The sequence below is a fragment of the Cinclus cinclus genome, chromosome 1 (assembly GCF_963662255.1).
Source record: "Cinclus cinclus chromosome 1, bCinCin1.1, whole genome shotgun sequence".
Lineage (NCBI taxonomy): Eukaryota > Metazoa > Chordata > Aves > Passeriformes > Cinclidae > Cinclus > Cinclus cinclus.
Genome location: NC_085046.1, coordinates 138,605,745 through 138,619,630, shown reverse-complemented (window position 1 = coordinate 138,619,630; position 13,886 = coordinate 138,605,745).

Here is a 13,886-nt window from a genome sequence, read left to right as displayed (position 1 = left end):
GTTGCTGCGGCGGCGGCTGCAGTGGCGGTGCCGAGCGCGGCCAGGTGGGCGAGGAGGCGGCGGCGAGGGCGGGCGCAGGTGCGGGCGGGCCGGGCCGGGCCGGTGCGGTGCCGTGCGCGCCTCCCCCGGCCCGGCCCGGCCCGGCCCGGCACCGCCCCCGCCCCGCAGCCGCCGCGCCTCGCCCGGGGCTGGGAGGCGGCCCCGCCGTGCCGGGCACCGGGGCTGGAGCCGCGCCGTGTCCGGCCGCTGCCTCTCGGCTTCCCCAGAAGGGCGACGCTCCGCATTCACGAGTCCTGAATCAGGCCAGCCAAACTCGGGGCGTGTTTTCCTAATGCCGGCTTGCAGAAGGTTGTTATTTACCTTCTGGTTACGGATATTTGGGCTTCGAAATTGTGTGGTTGCACATTTTTTTTTTTTAAAGGAGCCTACTACGTTGTTCATTGAAAATATTGAAAACATTTCATTTATATCTTCTTTTTGTTCAGTCTGGTTCAACTGTGCACCACTGCTTAAAAATAATAGAAAATGTTTGTAAAAGTTCAGGGTAGAGAAGGGTGCACATTCACCAGACCACTTATAATCCTTTTTTTTTTTTCTTATGCTTATTTGTATAAGCATCTTTTCCAGATGAAGGATGTGCCATCCAGCAGCACTTCACCTCTTTCTCCCTTATAAGTTGTGGCTTAGGCTGGGGTGTCCTGCCTCTGGAATGACCAAGACTGAGCTTCACCCAGTGTTGTTCCATGCAGTGTTTACCCTCCACACATACAGCTGCGACTTCAGAGATTACATTTTAAGAAGGTTTCATGCAAGTGTGTGTAGCTGCTCTGGAAGTTGAACTAGCTTGGGCATGAAGACTATATTCTTTTGTTTTTAGATGCATGTTGTTTCTCAGACATGCTTTTGTGACGACAAGAAATGCCACAGTCCTCACCCCAATCCAAGCCGTAAGTGGAGAGCAGTTAGCTCCATAAAACAGAACTCATTTGTGTTTCTGCCTTACCATTCTGTACTTAAATAGGTTTGTGATGCTTTCAAAATTCATTAATAGCAGTTTGGCTTTGAAATCATGGCTTCTAAAGGAGGAAGAAGCAAAAGTTTGCATTCTTTCTTGTGCTCTGCATTCATCCCTATGCCCCTTGTAGCTGGATGCCTCTTGAACTCTTAAGTAGAAGATGTAGGATTGAATGCCCATTAGGCTGAAGAAGGTACTACACCCAGCCTCCCCTCTTTTCTGAGTGCTTTCCCCATCACTTATCCAATGCGATTTTTTTTTCCCTCTAGACCTATTTTAAAAGTGAACCTTATGTCCCATCCTTTATCTTCAGGAAAAGACTCCAGGCTCTGGAAGTGTATGCCTACAGGACCCTGTTTGGGAAAGGAATGGGGCTCAGACTTGTGCCTAAGTGATTAGATGTAGGGGGTTTGTTCTTGAGACCATATATCCCATTAATTTCATAGTCTGGCCTTAAATCTGTTAAGACTTCCCTGCAGAGAGAGAAGTCTGAGTGGGTGGAAACAGGGTTGGTTAGTTTATGATTCAGAACAAGAAATGTGATTATCCTTATCTTGGTCATAAATATTTCCAGTGTTATTATCCAGCTGCACAGTTAATCTGTGTGAACTCCAGCAGTACTAGATTTTACTAATGATTGCATACCATGTGCAGTCACTGTTTCTTGTTTGTAAATACCACTTCTTTTCACCTGTACATTTCTTGTAACATTTATTTTCTCAAAATTTAGTATGCTTTAACAAAAAAGTCCAAATTTCACTTTCACAGCTAGGTATAGATAATGCTGAGTAGATTTTTGGCTATGCTTTTTCTTAAATCCTAATAATTTAGAGTGCTTGTTTAATATATTTTTGCTGTGTTCAGGCAAGATATGCTACAGTGCCATGTGGGATTGCTTTTATACTGATTCATGTTCTGGTTGAATCTTTAAAGAATTGTATTTTTAAAGAGATTAGTGCCAGGATTGCATTTTTAAGTTTTCACACAAAAGCACAAGTTGCCCCCAAAAGTCATCTGTGTTTCTCTTAGATTTGCAAAGCTGCTCTTTCTTAATATGGAACACAAACTCCCCTAATCCTATAGTTAGTTACATATCAAAAATAGAAAGCCTGTAGCTGATCATGCGAAACAGACTTTTTGTTTATGGATTAATTAATTTAACATGCTCCTGGAAGTTGCATGCAGGATTCTGACCTCATACTGGTACAAGTCATTCCCATTTAGCCAGTGAAATTAAATAGGCATAAAACTGGTTTGCATAAGATGAGTGATAAGGAAAGCCTTTAGCATCATTTGTATAGCGTATTTATTCAGTGGTAACAGAACTTCAGGGTCATGGTTGGACCTGTGCATATTATGAATTAGTGTGCAAATACCACCACATTGTTGAGGTTTCTTGGGAGGCAGTGCAACAGTTTTAATTTTTAACAGGTAGGGCCAGGCTTGTGAATGCAAGCTGCCCCTTCTTGCACTTCTTGCATCATTACACTTAGGGAAAAACAACTGTTGAAATCTCTCACTTCATCCAGTTAAACTGAACTTGGGATGTGTGCTGAGGAGAGGAAGTGAAGATAAATGTGCCACCTGTTTGGTACACCTGTGCTGGGGATGCTTACCAAACCAGTCCCTGGAGCAGCTTAAAGCAGTCTCAGAGCTGCTCCCAGCAGTGACTCTGGCTGACTCATGGGGCTACGGTGGTGCTTTGGACATGACCTCTTCTCACTCTGGGCATGGCAGAAATGTCTTCTGTGACCAGAGCTGTGGAATGAAAGGCATTGACCTGGCTACTTTGGCTCTCGGGGTATCCTTTGAAGCAGGGAATTCTTTCCTGGCTGGTTAGGAGTGTTTAGGGTCCCTAGACACTGGCACTACACAGCTGGAGGCTGGCGTGGAGCCAGGGACTCTCCTTGGTGGAGTAAACTGGTGTTAGGGAGATCAGGCTGAGGTTCCTGACCTGTTCTCATAACATTGTTTCCCTGTTCCTAAGGTTACCAGCACTTCATTTGTTTGACTTGGTGGCACTGCTGTTCGCTAGTAATACAGTGTAACGTGCCAAGGGCCAGTTTTCCTTTGATTTACTTTGAGAAATTCTTTTTAGATGTATGAGGGTGCAGCAAAGGTAAAAATGCAGACTCTCATCATAGCATAGAGAAGGATCCTTACCTGAGATGGTGCAGGAGGCAAGGTGGGTAGAGAGTGACACGGCAGAGCAAAGCCAAGTTACCTAATGGGAAAATGTCTCAAGAAGTCAGTGTTCTGCTCTTGGCATAGGTGAGCCAGCAGGAAAAATGGTTTGCATGGATCGTCCTCAGAAGAGAGTGTGAAAGTCTCAGAGGTACAAACTGGGACCATAACACTGTAGATGAAGGATGAATAAATAGCACTGGTAGTTCATGACAGAATTGCCCAGGGAAAGCAGTAGATAGACTGCACAGCAGCAATACCTTTTTTTCCCTGTCCCCCTCCAGCTTCACGATACAAAGGAGGACCAGTTCAGAGGCTGCAGAGGGACTGAAGAAGGGTGTGCTAAGTGCTGCCATTGCAGGATGCAGCACAGACCCTGCCGTGGTACTGCTGGTGGCATGGGCCTCTTCTTACTCTGTCAGCACTCAAGACTTGGTGTAGCAATCTTTGCTCATAATGTGTTGGCCTCTGATCTTATCTCTCATTGGGCACAGTAGGTATCCATTGTTTTTGTGAACTATCAGTGCTTTCAGGAAGTCACTTTTTTCCTCACTTGCAGTTTGTTTGCCTTTTGGGGACTGTTTGTTTTATTGAGCAAAATCCTGGCTAAAAATCCAATAGAAGGCAAAGGACGATTAGGTAAAAGACAATGGTGGCTTTATTTTTTTGATGACTAAATTAATATTTTATATTGTATTTATATTATATATTATTATATTATATATTATATATCATTAATTATTATATTATATTTATATATTATATATTTATATTAATATTTTATATATTTTCTATATTTTTAAATTCAGGAAGGAGAAGCATGGAGACATTAAAATATGATTGTATAAAAAAGCACTGTAATGGTTTGAAATAGCATAAAAATGCTACTGCAAAATAGTGAGTCTATAGATTTCAAAGCTCTTGGAGTTTATTTGTAATAAAAAGGATTTATCAGTGTTTCAATGTATACACATAATTAGGACTTACCTGATGACTGTTAGTAGGATGGTAAAGAGCTCTTTGTAAGTATAGGCATCATTAAGGGAATCATAAGTAACTTCTATATTTTTTGTTAGTTTCAGTTTGCTTAGAACAGCAGGGTCTTATTCTAATGACAACTGTTGTTACTTACAGTAATTACTGGAGTTATAAGGCAGACAGGGACCTCTTCAGCTACCAAATCACTGCAAACCTATAATTCTTTTACTGTCTATGCATCATTTCAAAACTGTCTCCAGGCCTCCAAGCATTCAAGTGCCTCTGGTGTTCACAAAATTAATTAATTTCAGTACTAACATTACAGTTTAAAAATAAACACAAAACTTGTGAGTCAGATGCACTGCCACATTCTAATTTCTCTATGGAATGTACAGTACATTTCTACTCTTTTAAATGATAGATGGAAGGCCATTATTGGGATTTTTCTTTTAGATAAGAAATGCTGATGCAGCTTCTAGAAACCTTCAGGTGGTCTGAGCCATGCTCTGCATCATTAGACACTGTGTTGCTGTTGCCATATTAATTAAAGGGAAAAATAAAATTATCCTAGTTGTTTGTACTGAAAAATTGTTGATTTCTTTATAAAATTCAAATTGTTCATAAAGAGTTATTTTATTGTTCTTATGCATAGGTGATTTTCAGGACATTGGTACCTGAAGTGTAATTTGCTTGAGTGAAGTTCACAAATTTTATATCCTGGAGGACTCCAAGGGTCTCAGTTGACATGAATGATTCATGATATATCAGCATTGGTTTCTCTTGGTTTTGGTAGGGTTTTTTTGGTTTGTTTGGTTTGTTTTGTTTGTTTTGTTTGTGTTTGTTTGTATGTTTTACTTACAGTAAGCACAAATACATGTTCTCTAACCTTGAACTTTAGATTTTGAGTTTGCCTACCCTCTGCAATCATAGGACAGTCAGGTATTTTCAGGAACTGGATGCCCCTTACAGAACATGAACCTTCCTTCTAATGCTTGATTTTTCTTATGTCAGATTAAGAAATGCTGCCTGCTTATGTGCTCAGATCATCTGAAAACCAGTCCTGATAGTGATGACAAGTTCTCATGCCAAAGTTCTCAAGTTCTGATGCCAAACAGTAACTCTTTCTAGGCTATCAAGTCCTGAAGCTACATCAGAAATTAACATAACACATGAGAACAATACCTTTATTTCAGGGAATTACTGTGAATATATTTCTGCATGCCTATCTCAGCTATTTAGTTCCTACTGAACCTCACCTCAGATTCTTTCATAATGTTTTTGGAAGTTTAAGTATTTGATCAAGTAGGTTTTGATTCAGAGGAAAGCAAACAGGGGTGGTTTTTTGTTGTTTTTTTTTTTTCTTTTCTTTCTTTCTTAAATCCTAAACCAGTTAAACTGCATTCCTGTTAGCCTGACGTCCTTCGTGAAGAAATAAGTGTTACACACAGCATGTATGCAATTTCTGGATAGAAAACAATCTGTGGTTCTGCTGGCAGGTTTAGCTTATGCATCATCAAGGAAGGTGAGGCGGTTTGTGCTATCTTCATGTTGAGTCAAACTCTGCTAAGATGTAGTTTAGACTATGAAAAATGAGTTAAAAACTATCTCACTTTCCCTCCACGATTTTTAATGTGACAATCACCTTAATATTTTATTTCATCCAAATATGAATACTTTATTTCATTCACAGTTGTTGATAATTTCTTGTGTTCATTAGTGTCTGGCTTTGGACTTTGTTCCCTGACATCTTTCAGGATGGAAGTGCTTGTGCACATGCTTCTCCTATCTAGAGTGTTTTCATCCACTACAGTAAATAACTCCTGACAGTGGACTTGTACATTGTTCTCAGACATACTGGATGAAGGGAAAGAAAAGGATGGTGAATTGGCTACCATGTCAGTTTTGTAATTTATTTATAAGGCAGTAATTAAAAAATGAAAGTAAAGAAACTTTAAACAGTAGACTACCTACACCTTTAAAAATTATTTTTCTACCCTGGAATTTGATTTGGAGTGGGAACTTACGTTCCTTCAGAGTGTTTACAGTCTGTAGCAGTGCATTTCAAATACTTGAATAGCCTTGCCTTTTTCTGCCTACCAGTAGTTTTATGAAGCTATTTAAGTAGCTTAAATTTTAATCCACAGGTATTTGGAAGAAGGATGAATCAGTGGTCAAAAACCACAGCTCATTAATTTTACATAATAGCAAAAGAATAAATAGGTCAGTATTCTGTGCCTTACTTTACTAATAGGATAGTATAATTGCTGGGAGTTAGTGTTTATGGGGTACTTTGAAGATGTAATTTGTTGTACAGGAGTAATGTGTTCATACATTTCTACATCTAGCTATACTCAAAAAGAGTATACTCAAAAAGAAATACTTAACCTCACATGAATTCTTTTTGGGTTTTTGGTGCACAGTGAAAGAAACCAGATAGAAATCAGAGGGGATTCAGCTGATTAAGTGCCTATGTGTATCTCTAGTTGCCTGGCCAGACCCTCCACTACAAAGAGGAAAGCAATAGCATAATTTGATGAATAATTTGTTTTGTACTTTAGTAGGTGTCTGGATATAGATCACAGGAATCACTTGTGTCTGCCTTGTCCTTGGTTTTGCAGAAAATGTGTTTCTGCTTCTTCAGGTCCTGAGAAAGTTCACTCTCTCCTGCAAAAATTGGACTTGCAGAAAATATTGCTGAGCTATTGAATTAAAATTTCTTGTTGGACCTACTGACAACATTTTAGATTTTCTCTGAGAAACTTTAAAGCCCTTTTCAAGACCTAGGAATTAGCTCACAGTGGTAAATAATCCATCAGCTCACATGGTAAGCATCTCCCAACTCTGTATTTGCATTTTTCTGCAATGTTTTACTTAATCTTCTGCTGACTGGCTGATCATCATTGTGACTCCTTCCACCCTCCACACAATAGAGTGTTCCATGAGCTCTGGGAATCTTGTGGGAAACTGATATAAAGACTTCTATTGTATGAAGTTGGGAAAAATAGCATCCCTTCCTAGGCAATTTACTGATGAGGTTAAAAAGATAGCAAAACTTGCAGCATCTAGTAAGAGAAAAAAAAATGAACAGGGGATTCATCACTGAAATCTGTTTTCAAAAAGTTATTACTTATACTTTTTAGGACTCTTTAGGTTTGAACTATGTCCACATCAATAAAACCAAAGTAATGACTGACATCTGGCTAGTTTTTAAAAGCTATTTTTGTTTTTCAGAACACATAAGTAAAGAAAAAATGTGTCAAAAAGAAGATATCTAGTGAAATTGCATAATTTGAGATTGTTGATGCATCTGCAGATGCATCTATGATGTACTGCCTCATACCAATGAGAAGCTACAGTTCCTTAACTCCCCCAGCATCTGCAGGTCTGCACTTAATCAAGCACAGGACCTCCGTGGGATTTAAGCACAGATATGGCACTGAGGATGCAGAAGTACAGCATTAAGGTGCTTCAGAAGGGATTCAGAACTCAAAATGCACACGTTTGCACACACTCCCCAGCCACAGACAACTCTGTGTGGTCAGCTATTGTGCTACAGTAGCCTGCTGCTGCTGTCTGCAAAATGGAGTGATGTGAGTTCCTGGTCCCACCCACCTTAAAATCAATTTCCTCCCTATGTTGAAATACCTGCATGGAGCAACCTTTCCAGGCCAGGAGTGGGTGGGGCTGAGAGCTTTAGCTGGGTGTCCTGCACACAGCAGCTAGGCAGACATTCTTTTACAATTGGCTGTTGTCCCTTGCCATAAAAGCATAAAAGAAACACAGATTAAGCTAGTACTTCGATCTTGTTCATTCTTTTTTCCCCATGTTAAGTAGTTTACTTATGACTTATAAATGAAAAAGGAAGAACAAAAGAAATAACAATTTATGTCTTATGAGCCATGCAAATCTATTAAATCAATACAATCTAGAGCAATGTTTCCAAATTACCATATTAATCCCTCCCTCTGTGACACACATACTATTTTTGTCATCACACATGGTGTCAAATTGCATCTCAATAATCATTCCAGCCAGCTAAACTACAATTGCAATGTATTTTTAAGACTATGTAAAACTACATAGAGATGCCTATATATTCTTGTGGCTATGGTTAAGAATGTGGTAATCTATTGCTCTAGGTGGTAATTAAAAAAAAAAGTTTTTAAAAGCAGTGAAATAAGTAGAACAAAAGAAAGAAATGGATCAGCCAAATGCCCACATGAGACTGTTTGAAATGCTTGAGGAAAATATATTCTAATGGGATATATTGATTCTGTGATTATTTTTATTAGGGTTAGTTTATAAAACATTATATTTACCATAGATATCTGTGCCTTATATATGTTATGAGCCTTGGGAGAGCAGGATGATAATACTTGTACTGAGTGACATTCTTCAGAATACCGAAGATCATAAATTCCTGTTTTTCTAAGAGCAGGAAGCATGCTGAAGTATTCTTGCTGTCTTAGGCAGTGTTCTTGTTTTCACTGCACATCTACAAGTAGCTTTGTCAGGAGCTTGGTGGAGCTCCAATATGAAAAGGTAATATAGAGGAGATGGAAGCAGGGACAGGCTACATTGGACTAATTTACAAGTATTACCTCAGTTGGTAGGAGTAGCCTTGGGAGATACAAAGGCTAAATGCAGTTGAGACTTAGATGGGGAGCACAACAAGAAAACCTTCCAATGCTTTGTTAGTATAAAAATGCATATGGAATATGTGGAAGGAATACGTGGCACCACATATGCTGAATGGAGGAGGTGATGTAGTGACAGCAAACACTGATAAAATGGAGGCATTCTAAGCTTTATTTGCTATCTCTACCACCAAACTATCCCATGCATCTATGCTTAGGGAAAGGGTCCAGAAACAACTACCAGCAGTAGATGAGTGTTTAGTTGGGGATTACTTGAGAGAGTTTGACCAGAAAAAACTATGGGAGCAGACAGACCACATCCAAAGTGCCAAAAAAAAAAAAAAAATTAGATGTCTCTCCAGGGCCACTGTATTACATGAGAAGAATTATGAAAATTATGGAAGGGTCCTGATAACTGGAAATAGGTAAATGTTGCACCATTTCTTCAGGAAGGCCAAAGACAATCTGGGGAACTGTAAACTGATCAGCATTGCTTTGGTCCCTGTGGAAATTAAAGGAGTGGTACACATTTCAGGGCATATGAAGGAGAAGGTGGTCGGAAACAATCAGCATGGATCTACCAAATGTAAATCATGTCTAATTGCCTGACTGTATTTATGATTCTGTGACTGGGTTTGTGGGTGAGGGGAGAGAAGTGGCTGTCATTTACCTCAAGTCTAGCAGGGCTTTTGACATTTTCTCCAACAACATTCTTATATCCCAGCTGGGATGGATGTTACAGTCTGTATGGCTAAAAATTCACTGATTTGGCTCAGAGGAGAATGATTAAATGAGTTGTTCTCTAGCCAGACAACATTTTCCTGTTTACCTAGTAGAGTGCCACAAGGATCAAGAGACTGGAACAGTGTTGTTTAACATCTTTACCAGGTACTTCAAGGAGGTGATAAAATCTATTTTCCTCAGATTTGCAGATGATACCAAATTGGAGGGAACAGTGAATATGTTGTGGGCAGTGCTACCATACAGAAGGCATGGGCCAAGAGGAACTTTATGAAATTCAGCAAGGACAAATGCAAAGTTCTTGTCACCTGGGAATGCTGAACCCTTGCGTCAATACATGCTGGGGGTGACTGGCTTTACTGCAAGGGCTCTGGAGAGTCCTGGCAGACAGCACACAGCCTGTGCATCAGGAGTGTGCCCTGGCAGCAAAGAAGGTAATGGCATCCTGACTGTGCTGGAGAGAGCACAGCCAGGAGCTTGTGGGAAGGAATTATGCTCCTGCTCAGCACCTGTCCGACCACACCTAGGCACTGTGTCCTTTTGAGCTCCTCAAGGAAAGGCAATGGGAAATTGGAGCCAAGTTTAGCTGAGATTCCCCAGAATGGCTGGAGTCAGAGCCACATGAGGAGGAGCTAAAGGAACTGGATTTATTCAGCCTGAGAAGAGGTGACTTCAGGTGAACCTGATAGCAGCCTGCCAGCACCTATGAGGGTGTCTTCAAGAAGACAAAGCCAGGCTGGTAAGTGGTAAGTTAAGTGGTGGGAGGACAAGAAACAACAAGTATAAGTTGAAACAAGAACATTTGGCCTGGGAGTAATGGAAAGAAAAACATGTAAAAAAGTTATACTGGAATTGGGTAAAATGGTCTAGGTGCGACACATTAACAGAACATAAATCATGAACAGTCAGACGCCATTTCCTATGTTCCTGGCTCCATCCACCTAATGTATAAACCTAAGATACTTTACCCACCACAGTGAATTTCCATTGGCTAGCAGTGGAAACCTTTGATGTAGCCCAAATCCTTAATTATAACAAGCATATTTTTTTCTGCAAAATGTGGCTATAATATTTCAGTTAGTTAAGGCTCAAGCCTGTGTCCGCAAGGAATGGGGTAGGCACCTACCTGCCAGGTTTCCTCTGTGGTATAGGCTTTTTTATTTGGCCTATGAATTGAGTTTCTTGGCAGAATTTATTAACTGGAGCTAGTGTTGCAGGAATGAGCTGCACAAGCACCTGCTCATACTTATGCCTGGCTGGCTTGAACATTGGACATCTGCTGTGCTCCTCGCTGTCCCTCTTCTCTAGCTAAAAAAGGAACTGCCATCCCAAGTCTGCTGGTGTAACTCTGCCCAGTGTTCCAATAATACCTAGTGGGTAAAAGGATTGGTTTTGTTTATTTTTTTTTCTATTTAAGAAAGGGTGAAGCTGGTGTGGTAGTAGAGGATAAGGATGGAAGAACTGGGCAGTCTCAGCCTTTCCATTGTAGAAATCCAGCACAAGTTTCTCACTCACTTCCCCACTCAGAAATGCAGCCAGAGGCTCCAATAGTCATTCATTCTTCTACATGGAGCATGGTCCAGGTTTACTCATAACTCATAGTCAGCTAAAAACCCCCTAAAATTTCAACTTAGACCTGTATTTCCTGATTTTGAATGTCTTGGAGAGCAGCTGGTCTAATCTAAGGCAGAACTTGATCCTGCAGCAAAGTATTGCTCCGCTTTCACCTTCTCCTGGATCGGAGTTTCCTCCTGAAGAACAGGAAAATGGCCTATCCATGATGGATGTAGCATTAAGGACACCTCTAAATTTTGTCAGCCAGTGGTCTCAGTATGGCCAGAGGGTGTCAGAATATGACTTCCAGTCTGGTAAGCATGTTTTGGTGGCTTTTTGGGTCAGAAGTAAAGATATCAGAAGTGATTGTGGCTACCCACAGGGATATTACTATGCTACTTCTGCATGACTAGTAGGAACTGACCTGGTGTGATTGAGGCTAGCAGCCTTGGACTTGAACTTCTAAAAGGCATTATTTTCCCTCAAGACTATTTTTCTTGAATAAGTCATTAATTCTTTATCATTGCCCATTAATGCTTCTAAAACAAAAGTGTTTAGTTTAATGAGTTTATGACAATAGATCCTTAAAAGTGTAATTCTGCCTAGTTTTGTGGAATATCAGTTCTCAGAAAGGTAACAATTCAGGCTGAGTTATGTCATGAAAAGTGAACCTGTTTGCCCAAATACTCTCATAGCATAGAATGGGAGCAATGAAAATAAATATGGTCCCACCCATTTATTCATAGTTTGGAGTAGTTTCCTGGAGGGTGTGTAGCAACACAGATAATTTACTGCTGGTAGCAACAGGAGGTTTTCTGGAGGAACAAGTGTCAGAGAAACCAGATTACAAGAGTAGTTCTGAGTCACAGGGTCACCTGGGATGCTCCTGTGTTGGTCAATGCTCAGAGGTGAACTTAGAGTCAAACAACCAGGCAAATGGTTTGGAGAATTTTCTTGTTTAGGTTGAGGATGTGTGATTGGTTGCCTTTGCAGTGCTGTTCTCAGCAGTAGAAGGGAGACTCAGAGCTGACCCTCTGCATTACTAACTCATGGCATGTCCCGTTCTTTGTATAGCCAGAGGAAGACTATGTGCACCTGGTGCTCAGTGACCTGCAGGGAATGTTGCTGTGTGGAGCATCTAGCCATTCTCCTTAACTTCCAGATAACCTTCCTTAATTTTTAGTGTTAAGTGGGAAAGAAAAACTACAGACTTGCATTGCAATGGCCCTGAGGCTTCTTTTGGCATCTCCTTCTGTGAGGAAAGGCAAACCATGACTAAGCAATTGCTGTGTCTGAAGAACAAAGTTCTTTCAGTATTCTTGAAGATATGAAAATGTGATCCTTTGCAGGCATTCTGACATGGAGATGTAAGTAGCCAGACAGTGACAGCAGAGCCTTCATGTTCAGTGCTCATCATTTTTAGTGAGTCCTTCCGAACCACATGACTATATTGTTCAACCACACCTGAATCTGGGTTCCTGGGGGGTAAAGCCTGTTTTATAGCTTCTTCCTGTGTTACAAAGGCATGGGTGATTTTAGCATTAAACATCAAACGTCACTGGCTTCTGAGTTAGGGAGTTAATATGTTTCTAGAATCACTTGTTAAACCAGCAATGCACATGGTATGGCTTATATTACATGTGTCTGTTTACAGCCTACAGGAATGGTGTTGCTTTCTTTATACTGTTCTCTTTGTGCTAGACTTCTGTATATTTATCACATATTTTGGGGACTTCAGACACTAGAAGTGCTTCATCTGTTTTTAGGTTGCCTGCAAGCTGTGCAGGCTTGCATGCCTATGTACTAATAATTCCTCACATTTCAGGCCAGCCTGATGGATGATAGAGTTGAAAGCAGAGATGAGCAAGATCTCTTCTATATAGAATCACAGAATGGTTTGAGTTGGAAGGAACCTTAAAGATCATCTAGTTCAAACCCCCATACTGTGAGTGGGGTCTCTTTCCACTAAACTAGGTTGCTCAGTGCTCCATCCAAACTGACCTTAAACACCCAGGGATGGGGAATCCACAACTACTCTGGGCTCACCACCCTCACAGTATGGAATTTCTCATATCTAATCTAAATCTACTCTCCTTCAGTGAAACTCATTCCACTTTGTTCTGTTACTACATGTCCTTGTAAAAAGTCTCTCTCCATTTTCCTTGTAGGCTCCCTTCAGGTACTGGAAGGCTACAATTAAGTCACCCCAAAGCCTTCTTTTTTCCAGGCAGAACAAAACAAAATCTCTCAGCCTTTCCTCACAGGAGATGTGCTCCATCCTTCTCATCATCTTGGTGGCCTCCTCTAGACCTTGCTCCAACAGGTCCATGGCCTTTCTGTGCTGGGGACCCCAGAGCTGACACAGCACTGCAGGTGGGGTCTCACCAGAGTGAAATAGAGGGGCAGAATCACAGTGCTTTGGATGCAGCCCAGGACACATTTGGCTTTCTGGCCTGTGAGTGCACATTGCCAGTTCATGTCTAGCCTCCCATCCACCAGCACCCCCAAGTCCTTCTGGGCAGGGCTGCTCTCCATCTGTTCATCCCTCACCTGGACTGATACCAGGGGTTGCCCCAACTCAAGTGCAGCACCTTGCACTTGGTCTTGTTAAACCTCATAAGGTTCCCATTGACAATTTCTCAAACCTGGTCCCTCTGGATGGCATCCAGATCCCTCTGAATGGAATCCCATCCTTCAGGTGTGTCAGTTGCACCACCCAGCTTGTTGTCATCTGCAGATGTGCTGAGGGTGCATTTCATGCCTTTGTCTATGTCATT